The sequence below is a fragment of the Pelodiscus sinensis genome, chromosome 23 (assembly GCF_049634645.1).
Source record: "Pelodiscus sinensis isolate JC-2024 chromosome 23, ASM4963464v1, whole genome shotgun sequence".
NCBI classification, from domain to species: Eukaryota; Metazoa; Chordata; order Testudines; family Trionychidae; genus Pelodiscus; species Pelodiscus sinensis.
Genome location: NC_134733.1, coordinates 1127420 through 1140288, shown reverse-complemented (window position 1 = coordinate 1140288; position 12869 = coordinate 1127420).

The following is a 12869-nucleotide window of genomic DNA, read 5'->3' as shown; positions in this document are numbered from 1 at the left end:
AGTTACCTCATCATAGAAGCTAATCAGATTGGTCAGGCACGACTTGCCCTTTGTGAATCCATGCTGACTATTCCTAATCACTTTCCTCTCTTCCAAGTGCCTCCAAATGGATTCCTTAAGGATCCCTTCCATGATTTTTGCAGGACCAAGGTAAGACTGACCAGCCTATAGTTCCCTGGATCGTCCTTCTTCCCTTTTTTGAAGATGGGCACTACATTTGCCTTTTTCCAGTCATCCGGGATTTCTCCCAATCTCCACGACTTTTCAAAGATAATGGCCAAAGGCTCCACAATGACATTTGCCAACTCCCTCAGAACCCTCGGATACATTAAGTCCGGACCCATGGATTTATGTACGTTTAGCTTTTCTAAATAGTTCCTAACCTGTTCTTTACCCACCACGGGCTGTCCATCTTCATCCCATCTTGCGACACATCCTGCCCCATGGATGCGTGAGGGGGTGAACCCCAGCTAGAAGCAGGTTAGCCACAAGAGCGCAGGCGTGATCCCACGCAGACGGAGGAGTTCCACACGCGGCGCACAGGCAGGATCCCACGCAGACGGAGGAGTTCCACACACGCCGCGCAGGCGTGATCCCACGCAGACGGAGGAGTTCCACACGCGGCGCGCAGGCGTGATTCCACGCAGACGGAGGAGTTTCACACGTGGCGCGCAGGCGTGATCCCACGCAGACGGAGGAATTTCACACGCGGCACTCAGGCAGGATCCCACGCAGACGGAGGAGTTTCACACGCGGCGCGCAGGCGTGATCCCACGCGGACGGAGGAGTTCCACACGCGGCACGCAGGCGTGATCCCACGCAGACGGAGGAGTTCCACACGCGGCGCGCAGGCGTGATCCCACGCGGACGGAGGAGTTCCACACGGGACGCGCAGGCGTGATCCCACGCAGTCGGAGGAGTTCCACACGCGGCGCGCAGGCAGGATCCCACGCGGACGGAGGAGTCCCACACGCGTCACGCAGGCGTGATCCCACGCGGACGGAGGAGTCCCACACGCGGCACGCAGGCGTGATCCCACGCGGACGGAGGAGTTCCACATGCGGCACGCAGGCGTGATCCCACGCGGTCGGAGGAGTTTCACACGCAGCGCGCAGGCAGGATCCCACGCGGACGGAGGAGTTCCACACGCGGCGCGCAGGCATGATCCCACGCGGATGGAGGAGTTCCAGACGCGGCGCGCAGGCAGGATCCCACGCGGACGGAGGAGTTCCACACGCGGCGCGCAGGCGTGATCCCATGCGGACGGAGGAGTTCCACACGCGGCGCGCAGGCGTGATCCCACACGGACGGAGGAGTTCCACACGCGGCACGCAGGCGTGATCCCACGCGGACGGAGGAGTTCCACACGCGACGCGCAGGCGTGATCCCACGCGGACGGAGGAGTTCCACACGCGGCACACAGGCATGCCTGCACATGGGAGGCAGCAGCCGCTCCCACACACCTGTGTGTGCAGACCCCAGGGAGGCCCAGGTTTCTCCCAGCTCCTCTGCCGCCCATGAGGGGATCCCACTGGGACTGGACACTTCCCTTGGCTGCTTGTCCATGGGCTGAGGTGGGGGGGGGGCATGGTCCCTGGGCATGTTGGGGCCCCTGTGAGACAGGCCCTGCTGTGCAGGCCACACATGGCTTTGCCCCAGGAACAGCCCCCTCCTCAGGGCTGCTCACAGAGGAGGACACAGCCTCAGGGACAGTGTCTGCAGGGATGACTGACCCCCTCTCCCCACAGCTGGACCAGCCAGGCCTGAGGGCTGAGCCTCGCACCACAGCCACCTGCCAGGGCCTGGGGTCCCGAGGGCGCCAGGGTGCACAAGGACCTGCCACGGCAGCATGTCAGTGTCCTTCCTGACGACCACCAGACCCTGGCACACAAGGTAGGACGGGGCAGCCCCTGCCTACAGGCAAACTAGGCAGCCACATGGGGCGCCAAATTCCAAACTCGCCCCTTCCATTTCCCTGCCCCTTTCCCTGCCTTACCCGGAGCCCGGCTTCCCTGCGGCCAGGAGGGGGTAAGTCCTGGGAGAGGCAGCACGCGGGAGGAAGGGGAGGAAACGCGGGGGGGAGGGTTTCCCCTGTGCCACAGGAGGGGGGGGTCGGCCCCGGGGGAGGAGGAACGCGGGGGGGGGGAGATGTCTGCCCCTAGGGGAGGAGGAACGTGGTGGGGGGGAGATGTCTGCCCGAGGGGAGGAGGAACGCGGGGGGGGGGAGATGTCTGCCCCGAGGGGAGGAGGAACGCGGGGGGGGGGGGGAGATGTCTGCCCCGAGGGGAGGAGGAACGCGGGGGGGGAGATGTCTGCCCCGGGGGGAGGAGGAATGCGGGGGGGGGGAGATGTCTGCCCCGGGGGAGGAGGAATACGGGGGGGGGGGTGTCGCCCTGGGAGAGGTGCTTGCCGGCTTCTCTCTGGGGGGCTGTGATCTTGGGAGGAGGCGGGTGCAGGGGAATCTCTCCCCCGACTGGCACCGTGTTCCCTCTCCCCAGCCCCCGAACTCCATCCCCAGCCCCCGCCCCCCCCCCCCCCGGCTACAGATCTCCATCCCCAGCTCCCCTCTCCCCAGCACAGAACCAAACCCTCAGTCGATACCTGCCCTTGGGGTGGGGGGCGTCGATCGCAGGGTTCGCCGAGGGCGCCCGTTGCTGGCAGCTCGTCTAGGGCCGCCCCTGAGGTATGAGCTGACCTGCAGTGGCAGGACCGCGCCTGGGACCAACTGACGCAGCGGTGTGACACCATGTGTGCCAGCATGTCGCGCATGGTGCCACATCCGCCTGATGCCGCTGCTCCTGGCTTCCACCCTCCTGCCCCCCTGCTGTGCCCGTTCCCCCGCCACCTGCCCCCCGTTATGCCTCTGCTCTCTCCCCACGTGATGCCTAGGGCCCCCCCTCTCAGTGATGAGCCCTCTCCCCCGCCCACCTTTTTGGAATAATCAACAGACTGCATTTAAAAAACCCCAGACAGGTGTGTTTATTGGGAGGTCAGGGAACGAGCGAGGGGGGGGGGGGTTGTGGTGGGGAAGGGGTAGGGCTGCAAGACACAGGCCACAGGTGGAGAGACCCTGAGAATGACTGGGATCCTTAAGAGAACCTCTCCCTCAGGGCCTCCCGGATGCGCACCTCGGCCTGATGGGCCTGGCGGATGGCAGCCGTCTGTGGCTGGAGGAAGGCTCGGCCCCTCGCTGTGGCTAGATCTGCCCCCTCCCCAGGAGGAAGGCCTTCCACTTCCTCTCCACAATGTTGTGGAGGACACAACATGCTGCCACCACCTCGGTGACGTGCTCCCCCATGTCCAGGCGAGTGAGGAAGCACAGAAATGTGCCTTGAGATGGGGGAAGGCGCACTCCACCTGAATCCAGGCCCGGTCCAGGTGGGCATTAAATTGGTCCATGCTGGGATCCAGGTGGCCGGTGTACGGCTTCATAAGCCACGGCATCGGGGGTAAGCCGCGTCCCCCACAATGTATAGTGACACCTGCACATCCCCACCAGCGACGGGGAAAAGTGCCTGCCTCCAGCTTGCAGTACAGGCTAGAACACGCCTGAACACGCGGGCATCATGTGCTCTGCCCGACCACCCAACCAAAATGTCTGTAAAGTGTCCCTGGGGGCCGACCAGGGCCTGCAGCACCGTGGAGAAGTAGCCCTTTCGATTCATATACTGGGCCGCTCTATGTTGAAGTGCACGGATTGCGTGGGGGTCCCATTGATCACTCCCCCGCAGTTTGGGAACCCCAGAGCAGCAAATCCAGCCACGGCCATGTCCAGGTCTCCCAGACGGGTGACCCTCCACAGCAGGAGGGAGTTGATGGCCCTCACAACCTGCACGAGGAGACAAACACACAAAACAGAGAATGAGGGGGGATGCCTGAGCTCTTGGGAGGTGCCCACCCTGCTCTCCTCCCCCGGCCCCCCAAACACCCCAGGAGCCTCCTCCTATGAGGCTGCCCCTCCCCCAGAATCAGGGCTGTGTGAGGGTGGGATGGCACAAGCCCTGAGGACAGGGCTCCCCTGCCCCACTCCATTCCCCCACAATCCCCAGCCCTCCTTTCCCGAGAGTCCCCCTTATGCAAGACTCTCCCTTGCCCCCTGCCCCACAGGGATTGCAGCCCAAGAGCTCCTTACCTCCAGGAGGAGGGCCCCAGTGGCGGACTCCCCCATGCCAGCTGGTTGCCCACTGACTGGTAGTTGGCGGGGGTGGCGAGCTGCTAGAGGCCAGTGCGACCCACTTCTCCAGGGGCTGGCGGCCACAGGTGGGTGTTGCGTCTCCGGAGGATGGGGCGAGCCAGGCACATGGCATGCGGAAGTTTTGGAGCCACTGCTGGTCATCCCACAGCTCCAGGACCAGCTGGTCCAACCAGTCCGAACTGGTGTCCAGCCTCCAGAAACGCGTCTCCACAGTGGGGTGCAGTTGCCAGAGTGGAGCAGCTGCAGCCACCGAGAGGGTTCCCAGAATAAGCTCGGGGTCCAGGTTGTGCAGGACCAGGAAGGTGGCTGGCTGAACATATTGCAAACACTGTAGCATGGCCGGGAGGGACCATCGCATCCCAGCGGCAGCTCCGGCTCCATGGCACAAAGGAAAAGGCGGTGGTGTCAAAAAAAGAATAGGGCAGCCACAGCAGGCACCGCTAACGCTTCGCCGTCCCTCAGAGAGCGAGCAAGCAGCCAGCAGAAGCAGAGAAACGGCTGTCGGGGGCAAGGGGGTCCCGTTACGCGCTGTCTCTGCAAGGCTCCGGCACCAGCACTCGGAAGCAACTGGTGACGTAAAGCCCTGGCTGAAGTGGTTCTGGGTGGCCTTTTCTGTGAGTGAGCGTCCAATCAGTGTGGACACGTTTGTGTCTGTGGACGCGCTCTATTGGACAAGCACGTCGCTTTCTCGCTGCGCTTGTGTGTGCGGACGCGCTCTTTCGGACAAGCACGTCGTTTTCTTGCTGCGCTGGTGTGTGCGGACGCACTCTTTCGGACAAGCACGTCGCTTTCTCGCTGCGCTGGTGTGTGGGGACGCGCTCTTTCGGACAAGCAAGTCGCTTTCTCGCTGCGCTGGCGTGTGCGGACGCGCTCTTTCGGACAAGCACGTCGTTTTCTTGCTGCGCTGGTGTGTGCGGACGCACTCTTTCGGACAAGCACGTCGCTTTCTCGCTGCGCTGGTGTGTGGGGACGCGCTCTTTCGGACAAGCAAGTCGCTTTCTCGCTGCGCTGGTGTGTGGGGACGCGCTCTTTCGGACAAGCACGTCGCTTTCTCGCTGCGCGTGTGTCTGCGGGTGCGCTCTTTCGGACAAGCACGTCGCTTTCTCGCTGCGCTGGTGTGTGCGGACACGCTCTTTCGGACAAGCACGTCGCTTTCTCGCTGCGCTTGTGTGTGCGGACGCGCTCTTTCGGACAAGCACGTCGTTTTCTTGCTGCGCTGGTGTGTGCGGACGCACTCTTTCGGACAAGCACGTCGCTTTCTCGCTGCGCTGGTGTGTGGGGACGCGCTCTTTCGGACAAGCAAGTCGCTTTCTCGCTGCGCTGGCGTGTGCGGACGCGCTCTTTTGGACAAGCACGTCGCTTTCTCGCTGCGCGTGTGTCTGCGGGCGCGCTCTTTCGGACAAGCACGTCGCTTTTTCGCTGGGCTGGTGTGTGCGGACGCGCTCTTTCGGACAAGCAAGTCGCTTTCTCGCTGCGCTGCTGTGTGCGGACACGCTCTTTCGGACAAGCACGTCGCTTTCTCGCTGCGCTGGTGTGTGCGGACGCGCTCTTTGGGACAAGCACGTCGCTTTCCTCGCTGCGCTGGTGTGTGCGGATGCGCTCTTTTGGACAAGCACGTCGCTTTCTCGCTGCGCGTGTGTCTGCGGGCGCGCTCTTTCAGACAAGCACGTCGCTTTCTCGCTGCGCTTGTGTGTGCGGACGCGCTCTTTCGGACAAGCACGTCGCTTTCTCGCTGCGCTTGTGCTGCGGGCGCGCTCTTTCGGACAAGCAGGTCGCTTTCTCGCTGCGCTTGTGAGTGCGGACGCGCTCTTTCAGACAAGCACGTCGCTTTCTCGCTGCGCTGGTGTGTGCGGACACGCTCTTTCGGACAAGCACGTCGCTTTCTCGCTGCGCTGGTGTGTGCGGACGCGCTCTTTCGGACAAGCACGTCGCTTTCTCGCTCCGCTTGTGTGTGCGGACGCGCTCTTTTGGACAAGCACGTCGCTTTCCTCGCTGCGCTTGTGTGTTCGGACGCGCTCTTTCGGATAAGCACGTCGCTTTTTCGCTGGGCAGGTGTGTGCGGACGCGCTCTTTCGGACAAGCATGTCGCTTTCCTCGCTGCGCTGGTGTGTGCGGACGCGCTCTTTCGGACAAGCACGTCGCTTTCCTCGCTGCGCTGGTGTGTGCGGACGCGCTCTTTCGGACAAGCACGTCGCTTTCTCGCTGCGCTGGTGTGTGCGGACGCGCTCTTTGGGACAAGCACGTCGCTTTCTCGCTGCACGTGTGTCTGCGGGCGCGCTCTTTCGGACAAGCACGTCGCTTTCTCGCTGCGCGTGTGTCTGCGGGCGCGCTCTTTCGGACAAGCACGTCGCTTTCCTCGCTGCGCTGGTGTGTGCGGACACGCTCTTTCGAACAAGCACGTCGCTTTCTCGCTGCACTGGTGTGTGCGGACGCGCTCTTTCGGACAAGCACGTCGCTTTCTCGCTGCGCTGGTGTGTGGGGACGCGCTCTTTCGGACAAGCACGTCGCTTTCTCGCTGCGCTGGCGTGTGCGGACGCGCTCTTTCGGACAAGCACGTCGCTTTCTCGCTGTGCTGGTGTGTGCGGACGCGCTCTTTGGGACAAGCACGTCGCTTTCTCGCTGCGCTGGTGTGTGCGGACGCGCTCTTTTGGACAAGCACGTCGCTTTCCTCGCTGCGCGTGTGTCTGCGGGCGCGCTCTGTCAGACAAGCACGTCGCTTTCTCGCTGCGCTTGTGTGTGCGGACGCGCTCTTTCGGACAAGCACGTCGCTTTCTCGCTGCGCTCGTGCTGCAGGCGCGCTCTTTCGGACAAGCAGGTCGCTTTCTCGCTGCGCTTGTGAGTGCGGACGCGCTCTTTCAGACAAGCACGTCGCTTTCTCGCTGCGCTGGTGTGTGCGGACACGCTCTTTCGGACAAGCACGTCGCTTTCTCGCTGCGCTGGTGTGTGCGGACGCGCTCTTTCGGACAAGCACGTCGCTTTCTCGCTCCGCTTGTGTGTGCGGACGCGCTCTTTTGGACAAGCACGTCGCTTTCTCGCTGCGCTTGTGTGTTCGGACGCGCTCTTTCGGATAAGCACGTCGCTTTTTCGCTGGGCTGGTGTGTGCGGACGCGCTCTTTCGGACAAGCATGTCGCTTTCTCGCTGCGCTGGTGTGTGCGGACGCGCTCTTTCGGACAAGCACGTCGCTTTCTCGCTGCGCTGGTGTGTGCGGACGCGCTCTTTCGGACAAGCATGTCGCTTTCTCGCTGCGCTGGTGTGTGCGGACGCGCTCTTTGGGACAAGCACGTCGCTTTCTCGCTGCGCGTGTGTCTGCGGGCGCGCTCTTTCGGACAAGCACGTCGCTTTCTCGCTGCGCGTGTGTCTGCGGGCGCGCTCTTTCGGACAAGCACGTCGCTTTCCTCGCTGCGCGTGTGTCTGCGGGTGCGCTCTTTCGGACAAGCACGTCGCTTTCTCGCTGCGCGTGTGTCTGCGGGCGCGCTCTTTCGGACAAGCACGTCGCTTTCCTCGCTGCGCTTGTGTGTGCGGACGCGCTCTTTCGGACAAGCACGTCGCTTTCTCGCTGCGCTGGTGTGTGCGGACACGCTCTTTCGGACAAGCACGTCGCTTTCTCGCTGCGCTTTTGTGTGGGGACGCGCTCTTTCGGACAAGCACGTCGCTTTCTCGCTGCGCTGGTGTGTGCGGACGCGCTCTTTCGGACAAGTACGTCGCTTTCCTCGCTGCGCTGGTGTGTGCGGACGCGCTCTTTTGGACAAGCACGTCGCTTTCTCGCTGCGCGTGTGTCTGCGGGCGCGCTCTTTCGGACAAGCACGTCGCTTTCTCGCTGCGCTTGTGTGTGCGGACGCGCTCTTTCGGACAATCACGTCGCTTTCTCGCTGCGCTTGTGTGTGCGGATGCGCTCTTTCGGACAAGCACGTCGCTTTCTCGCTGCGCTTTTGTGTGCGGACGCGCTCTTTTGGACAAGCACATCGCTTTCTCGCTGCGCTTGTGTGTGCGGACGCGCTCTTTCGGACAAGCACGTCACTTTCTCGCTGCGCTTGTGTGTGCGGACGCGCTCTTTCGGACAAGCACGTCGCTTTCTCCCTGCACTGGTGTGTGCGGACGCGCTCTTTCGGACAAGCACGTCGCTTTCTCGCTGCGCTGGTGTGTGCGGACGCGCTCTTTCGGACAAGCACGTCGCTTTCTCGCTGCGCTTGTGTGTGCGGACGCGCTCTTTTGGACAAGCACGTCGCTTTCTCGCTGCGCTTGTGTGTGCGGACGCGCTCTTTCGGACAAGCACGTCGCTTTCTCGCTGCGCGTGTGTGTGCGGACGCGCTCTTTTGGACAAGCATGTCGCTTTTTCGCTGCGCTGGTGTGTGCGGACGCGCTCTTTCGGACAAGCACGTCGCTTTTTCGCTGTGCTGGTGTGTGGGGACGCGCTCTTTCGGACAAGCACGTCGCTTTATCGCTGCGCTTGTGTGTGCGGACGTGCTCTTTCGGACAAGCACGTCGCTTTCTCGCTGCGCTTGTGTGTGTGGATGCGCTCTTTCGGAGAAGCACGTCGCTTTCTCGCTGCGCTTGTGTGTGTGGACGTGCTCTTTCGGACAAGCACGTCGCTTTCTCGCTGCGCTTGTGTGTGCGGACGCGCTCTTTCGGACAAGCACGTCGCTTTCTCGCTGCGCTTGTGTGTGCGGACGCGCTCTTTCGGACAAGCACGTCGCTTTCTCGCTGCGCTGGTGTGTGCGGACGCGCTCTTTCGGACAAGCACGTCGCTTTCTCGCTGCGCATGTGTCTGCGGGCGCGCTCTTTCGGACAAGCACGTCGCTTTCTCGCTGCGCTGGTGTGTGCGGACGCACTCTTTCGGACAAGCACGTCGCTTTCTCGCTGCGCGTGTGTCTGCGGACGCGCTCTTTCGGACAAGCACGTCACTTTCTCGCTGCACTTGTGTGTGCGGACGCGCTCTTTCGGACAAGCACGTCGCTTTCTCGCTGCGCTGGTGTGTGCGGACGCGCTCTTTCGGACAAGCATGTCGCTTTCGGACAAGCGTTTTCAGAAGATCTCTTCCGAAGAAAGTTTCTTTAGAAAGAAGCCTGCAGTCTAGACGTAGTCTCATAATTACTGTTTTCCTTAAAGCCCTGGCTCCTGGAGCCAAGTGAAACTGTGATGAGTTCAGCCTTCGTTCTTACAGAACAATGATGGTTCTAGTACTTGTGGCTGTGGAGAAAGCTCCAGCTCACCCTAAAGACTCAGGGTATGTCTGCACTAGCCCCCTAGTTTGAACTAGGGAGGCTAATGTAGGCATTCGAAGTTGCAAATCAAGCCCAGGATTTAAATATCCTGCGCTTGATTTGCATCTTCCCGGCATGTCGTCTTTTTTTTTTTTTTTTTTTTTTAATTTACAAGTCCAGACTGACTGCCCGCGTCTACACGTGGCAGAGACCCGGTATTTCCAATTAAAGCCCCTAAATCGAACTATCTGTTAAAACTCCTTGCAAGAGGGGTTGGCAACACTGTGAAAGTGTCAGATTCATTCCTGTTTAAGGTCATTTTAGAGTTTTTTATTTGCATCGGGGCAGCAGTCCAGAGCCCGAGATAGGTGTGGGATAAGCGCACAGGACCTTGTCTTAGTGGAATTTTCCCAAAAGTTAAATGATCTGTTCCACACTGGATGAACTGCAAGAAGCAGTAGAAGGGAAGCTAGAGATTTCAGCTGTTGTACTCAAGAGTTAGTGACAGTCAGACAGTGCATTAATATTTTACACCTCACCACTGCTCTGTAAGTGCCTTGACACAAGGGCTGCGTCTAGACTGGCATGATTTTGCCGAAATACTTTTAATGGAAAAGTTTTTCCGTTAAAAGTATTTCCGCAAAAGCGCATCTAGATTAGCACGGATGCTTTTGTGCAAAAAGTGCTTTTGCGCAAAAGTATCCGTGGCCAGTCTAGACACGATTTTGCGCAAGAAATCCCCGATCGCCATTTCAGCCATCAGGGCTTTTTTGCACAAAACAATTCTTCCCTGTGTACACTGGCCCTCTTGAGCAAGTATCCTCGTGCAAGAGGGCTTTTTCCCGAGTGGGAGCGTGAAAGTATTTGCGCAAGAAGCACTGATTTTGTACATTACAACGTCAGTGCTCCTGCGCAAATTCAAGTGGCCAGTGTAGACGGCTGGCAAGTTTTTGCGCAAAAGCAGGTGCTTCCTTCCTCCCTTCCTTCCTTCCTCCCCCCCCCCCCCCCCCCCCCCCCATCCGCTTCCTGTTCTGCAATGTGATTTGTCCTTTTCATATTTGTTAATTTTTTTAAATTGTATCCTTTGGTATATATGGTTGTGACTACTTTCTTCCACTATTTGATCTGAGGAAGTGGGTCTGGCCCACGAAAGCTCATCATCTAATAAACCATCTTGTTAGTCTTTAAAGTGCTACATAGTCCTGCATTTTGCTTCAGCTACCCCAGACTAACCCGGCTACATTTCTATCACTATTCTACATGTACTGAGCCTGGCCTCCCGTGTGTCTGTACAGCGCCTGGCCTCCTGTGTGTCTGTACAGCGCCTGGCCTCCTGTGTGTCTGTACTGAGCCTGGCCTCCTGTGTGTCTGTACAGCGCCTGGCCTCCTGTGTGTCTGTACAGCGCCTGGCCTCCTGTGTGTCTGTACAGCGCCTGGCCTCCTGTGTGTCTGTACTGAGCCTGGCCTCCTGTGTGTCTGTACAGCGCCTGGCCTCCTGTGTGTCTGTACAGCGCCTGGCCTCCTGTGTGTCTGTACTGAGCCTGGCCTCCTGTGTGTCTGTACAGCGCCTGGCCTCCTGTGTGTCTGTACAGCGCCTGGCCTCCCGTGTGTCTGTACAGCGCCTGGCCTCCTGTGTGTCTGTACAGCGCCTGGCCTCCTGTGTGTCTGTACTGAGCCTGGCCTCCTGTGTGTCTGTACTGAGCCTGGCCTCCTGTGTGTCTGTACAGCGCCTGGCCTCCTGTGTGTCTGTACAGCGCCTGGCCTCCTGTGTGTCTGTACTGAGCCTGGCCTCCTGTGTGTCTGTACAGCGCCTGGCCTCCTGTGTGTCTGTACAGCGCCTGGCCTCCTGTGTGTCTGTACAGCGCCTGGCCTCCCGTGTGTCTGTACAGCGCCTGGCCTCCTGTGTGTCTGTACAGCGCCTGGCCTCCCGTGTGTCTGTACAGCGCCTGGCCTCCCGTGTGTCTGTACTGAGCCTGGCCTCCCGTGTGTCTGTACTGAGCCTGGCCTCCTGTGTGTCTGTACTGAGCCTGGCCTCCTGTGTGTCTGTACAGCGCCTGGCCTCCTGTGTGTCTGTACTGAGCCTGGCCTCCTGTGTGTCTGTACAGCGCCTGGCCTCCTGTGTGTCTGTACTGAGCCTGGCCTCCTGTGTGTCTGTACAGCGCCTGGCCTAACGGGGGATGGACTGCCTGGTCGCCTACATGTTTGTACATCACCTGGCACATCAAGGGAAGAGCTGCCTGACCTAGGCCCTGTATGTTTGAACAGCACCTGGTGCAAATCTAGGGTTGCCAGATGGTTTAACAAAAAATACTGAACACCCCTCCCCCACTCTCCAAAAAACAAATACCAGGAAAAAATTCTGCTGAGTAAAAAAAAGGGGAGACCAAAGTTAAGCAAAAAAAAAAAAAAAGCGCTGTGCCTTTAAATGGCCCTGTGCTCCTCACTCTCCTGCCCCCGCCAGATGTGGCAGGGGAAAACTGTCCCCAGTGGGCTTCCGTCCAAGGATACAGGAAATACTGGACATTTCACATGTCCGGTGGTTTTTTACCGGACAGGGACCCGAACAGCAGGCAGTCCAGGCGACAGCTGGACCCCTGGCAACCCTAGCAAAGGCTCACTGGCCTAATTTCCCTCCAGGCGCTTCAGCAACCAAACCGCGATCCGCTGCGTACGCCCGGTCAGGCCAATGCAATCTTTGGCTCCCCCAGGCTCCCCCCAGGACATCTCTGGGGAGGACGTTCCAGGAAGATGTGCAAGAGCACTCTGCTCACATGTCCTGTGGCTCCAGCCTTCACATCCCTCTGGGACATCCGCAGACTGTCTGGCCAGGCCCGTGTGCTGTGACTTTCCCCAGGAAACGGCCAGCCTCCCCTCCCGCCCTGCACAGCAGAGCCTCCTGGGGGGTATCAGTTTCCCAGCTGGCCAAGGGGCTTTCCCAGCCCACCAGCCACCCGGTGGTACCCGAAGGCAGAAGACCAGCGGGAGACGATTCCCGCTGGGCCGCAGGGCACTCCTATTAGAGGGCTCATTCAAGCCCAGCATTGCACACAGAGAGCTGGATGCTCCATTAGCGTCCCGGGCCCTTGGTTCCCTTTTCCCTGGGGCCGTGTCCCACCGGAGCCAGCTCCCTGGGGGAATGCTCCATCTCCGCTCCCTGCATGGCCCTGCCCCGGCCCCCCGAGCCTGGATCGCTGCCAAAAAGGGATTCATGGCAGAGGAGGATGCAGGGGCCGGGCCAGAACCATCCAGCCGGAGGGGCAAGAGGAGAGCAGAGAGAGGCCTTGCAGAGCTGCCCTGCCCTTGCTGGGCAACTGTTCTGGGACCTTCCCCTGCCCACAGTCGCTCTTCCCCTCTGTAACTACATGCTCTGCAGGCTCGGAGGAAAGCAGGTTTTGCAGGACACCTGGGCTCTCGCTGTGACTGCCCCACTCTCTGGCTTGGTTTCCCAGCTGTATGATGCAGGTGTTACATG